A 4,295-nucleotide genomic window follows, 5' to 3' on the forward strand; every position below is an offset into this window, starting at 1 on the left:
CTGCTGTAATACCAAACACAAATGAAAAGGACAAAAATAGAGCACCAAAGAGGAGCAGTTCAACTTTAAAATGAGGAGAGACTGGTGTCAAAACACTAAAAATAAACGTGGAACTGCATTTCCCATGGTGCAACCCAAAAACCATGAAGCTTTAAAGTTTTTTAACTAATTTTTTTGCGATCTCAAAACCCCCCACATGCCCTAAAAAGACTCTGATTTCATTTTTAGAATTATTTTCTAGCACAGTGAAATAATCAGTGTTAATTTAACTCCTATTGCAAGAAATTTAAATAAGTAAAGTTTCATTTTTCCCATGATTGACTTCTGAAGGTTAAACTTCCATATATTCTATATTTATATCATACAAACTGGAATATTTCAATCTTGATGATTACAGCTCACAAACATCTAAAATCCACCATCTGAAAATGTAAGAATATTGTTGAAAAGTCCAATTTTAAAAGTTTTCCTGATCCTTCATTCTCTCTCTCTGGTTCAGTTCACATAGCCACAATCATGAGGAAGACTGCTGACTGGACAAATGTCCAGAGGACAATCACTGACACCCTCCACACAGAAGCCACAGAAGGTCCCTGCTGAAGGAGCAGGCTGTTCTCAGAGTTCTTTATCAAAACTAACTCATGGAAAGTTGACTGGAACAGAAACGTGTGGTAAGAAAAGTAGCACAAGTCAAATAAAGCAGATTCAACAACTTAGGGGGGCTTCACGAGGACTGGACTGAGGCTGGAGTCATTGGATCAAGAGCCACCACACAGACAAGTCCAGGAAGTGGACTTCAAGCATCAGGTTCTTAGTGTGGAGCCAATCCTGAACCACAGATGTCATCAGTGTCTCACCTGGGCTAAGGAGAAAAAGGTCTGGACTGTTTCTCAGTGGTTCTGTTTTCAGATGGAACTAAATTTAGCATTTCATTAGTAAATAAAGGTCCCAGAGTCTGGAGAAAGACCAGACGAGCAAAGGATCCAAAGTGCTTACAGTCCAGTATTTCCAGTCTCCACAGTCAGTGATGGTTTGGGAGGTCCATGTCATCTGCTGCTGTTGGTCCACTGGTCTTTATCAAGTCCAGAGTCAACGCTGTCTACCAGGAGACGTTAGAGGCCTTCATGCTTCCATCTGCAGAGAAGATTTATGGAGACACTGATTTCCTTTTCACCGACCCACAGTGAAGCCAGAACTACCAGAAACTGGTTTACTGACCCTGGTGTTACTGCAGGGGTGTCAAACTCAGTCACAGCAGGGGCCAGGTTCTGGATTAAGGTCTAACCTGAGAGCCTAACAGGGTCAACATTTAACCATAACTGTCAACCTCATTTTCCCCAGTAATAAAATATGAAAAAACTAGAAAAGCACTCCATGAGCGCAGACCTCCACCATCAGCCCTATCCCCCAATAGTACAGAATCCTTTAAAAGATTCCTGGATCCAGATGGTGATCCGGATCACTCCCAAAATCTAATCAGTTTATGCCATTTCCGACATTTCCTGAAATTTCATCAAAAATCTGTCCACCTGCTGGTCACATAACCTCCTTGGCGGCGGTTAAAAAAAAAACGGCACTGATGAGAAATCATTTGGGAATTCAAAAAATTAAAAATACTAAGTTTGAAGGCTCATTCTGAGATAAAAAATACCAACTTATTAGTTCAAAAGATCAGAGCACGATATTAACAGTAGAAAAATTAAGGTTTGTAAAGAGCAAATTTATGGGGATAAAGTTGAATCATAAGTTTGAAAGGTCAAAATATGAGATTAAATTTAAAATCATGAGTTTAAAAGTCAAAATATGACTTACAATTTTAAATTGTGAGTTTAAAAGGTCAAAATATGATAGAAAAGTAAAAAATATTAATTTAAAATGTCAAATTATAAGAAAAAAATGGAAATCATGATTTAAAAGTCAAAATATGACTTAGAATTTTAAACTGTGAGTCTGACAGGTCAAAATATGGGATTAAAAAGCCAAAATGATAGTTGAAAATGTCAAAATATGAGCTAGAATTCAAAGTGATGACTTAGAAAGTTAAAAATGTGACTTTGATTTTAAATTGGGAGTTTTAAAGGTCAAAATATGATATAAAAAGTAAAATTCTGAATTTAAAATGTCAAATTATGAGAAAAAATTGAAATCATGAGTTTATAGGGGATTAAAAAGCCAAAGTAAGGAGTTGAAGAGGTCAAAATTTAACATTGGGAAGATTAAAAAAAGGACATTTAAAGTCCAAATTATGAGTTGAAAAAGTCAAAATCACAAGTTTGATTCATAATCTTAAGATGCAAAACAGAAAATATGAAATAAAAACACAAATTAATTTCTTTCCCCACATTCTTGACTTTTTATCAAATCTTTCTCACTCTTTACTTCTCAGCTTTTATGGCTTAACAAGATATTTTAAATAATCAAGTTAAAGTTTACATTTTTATACTGGAGGAAATCTGCAGACCTCATACTGGTGGGCCAGTTAGAATACAAATATGATAGGATCTTGCGGGCCGGATATAATTGTTCCAGGGGCCGGATTTGGCCCCCGGCCTGAGTTTGACACCCCTGTGTTACTGTGTTTGATTGGCCAGCCAACTGGTCTGACCTGAACCCCGTAGAAAATCTCTGGAAGATGAGAATCACCAGACTCAACACATTTGTTGTTTCAGACACAGCATTAAACTTTAAGGTCACCCAGTACGGAAGCCCTAAGTGGCCACACTTCCACATTATTATTTACCCTCTTTTCCTGTGAATTTTGGTGATTTTCTAGTGATCTAGACTGTTTTTATCTTGTCATCGTGTGTTACAATCGTGGTTTCCCATGATGATGAGTTTATTTCTCTGGATCTTGACACTGACAGCAGCTGTTTTTACACAGAGATTCAGCAATAAAGGTGAAAAGGAATGCCGACTCTGTTCAACGAGCAATTCACTCAAAGGTGTAACAGGCCGTGCACGCCCGAGCTTACACACACACCCCGACGTCCCGTAATCAGATGGCAGCCGCTGCCCAAGCTGCTGCTTTCAATGAAACTCAAAACTCTGGATTTCTCGGTTCAAAACTTTGTATTTTCTAAATAAAATATGAACAAAATAATATGAAGATTCATTTTGATCGATTAGATCCAATAGAGTTTTTTTCCTCCATGTTTCTGAGTTGGAGGCCCGACTTTAAGCAGTGTCACAGCGCACGTATTTACGTCTGAGGTCAGAAACTTCAGAGTACCGAGCTCACTTGAACACATGGAACTTTGCAGACATGGCTGTGAGCAGAGATGTATCTGCTCTCTCCTCTCCTGTACAGAGCGTGATCAGCTCTCTAACCTCGCTGTCTCTCCAGTTAATCCACGTTATTCTTTGATTTATCCCGCTGTTGTTTTCTCAGATGAAATGCTGCTCGATTAAACCGCGCTGGTTTTTAAATCTCCCGTTTATGGAGACAGCAGCGCACACTCGCCGTCGCGGAATGCCGTGGCGTCCTTTCACACTCGTTGCGGAAAAGTCTGTTGCGGCTCTGATACTACCTCTCGATCCGGATCAGAGGTGGGGCGAGATCGACCCCCATTGCGGAACGGTCGCTTTCATACAGAACGGCGTCGCGGAACAAAGGCGTAACAGACACGGAAAAGAGAGGCAGCGTGAAAGAAGCTACAGATTTATAAACAAAAACAAAACATTGTTATCCTGTGATGACAAGATAAATACGTCAAGATCTCAATAAAAACAAAGTAAAATAAATGTTTGATGGCATGGCCGCTTTGGGCTTCCATACACAACAGTCTAAATACAATGTCTGATTATTTTTAAAGGCTTTTTTAGTAGTTCATGATTATTAGCTTGAACTTGATGGATTTTCCTAAAGGATTTATTCACAGGAGTTTAAAAAATGTAGGTCAACATTTAGAATTTGTGCACCTCGAATACTTCAAAATAAAAGCCTCGCTCTTCTCATTTAATTTGTTGGTACAGAAATAAACAAAATCAGGAAATAACTGCAGGATAATTTATGAAAACCCTCCTGACCAGAGGAAAACAAAGGAGTGAATCCATCCTAAAACCAGTACATTTATCCTTATTTATGAGTTTTTATTTAGAGGGAGTTTCTCAAAAGTAAAATATAAAATCTGAGGTGTAACAAGTCATAAAGACTCCAGCGCTGATGAATATGACAAGCACAAAGCCTCAAATCTCCTTGACTTCCGGAGACGTTTGATTCGTTGCGGATGACATCAGCTGTGGAGTGAGTGTGCGAAAAAGCGCCCGGCGCCCTCTTCTCTCCCCGGTTACCGTAC

This window comes from Cheilinus undulatus, linkage group 17 (genome assembly GCF_018320785.1).
Source record: "Cheilinus undulatus linkage group 17, ASM1832078v1, whole genome shotgun sequence".
In the NCBI taxonomy this organism is placed as follows: Eukaryota; Metazoa; Chordata; class Actinopteri; order Labriformes; family Labridae; genus Cheilinus; species Cheilinus undulatus.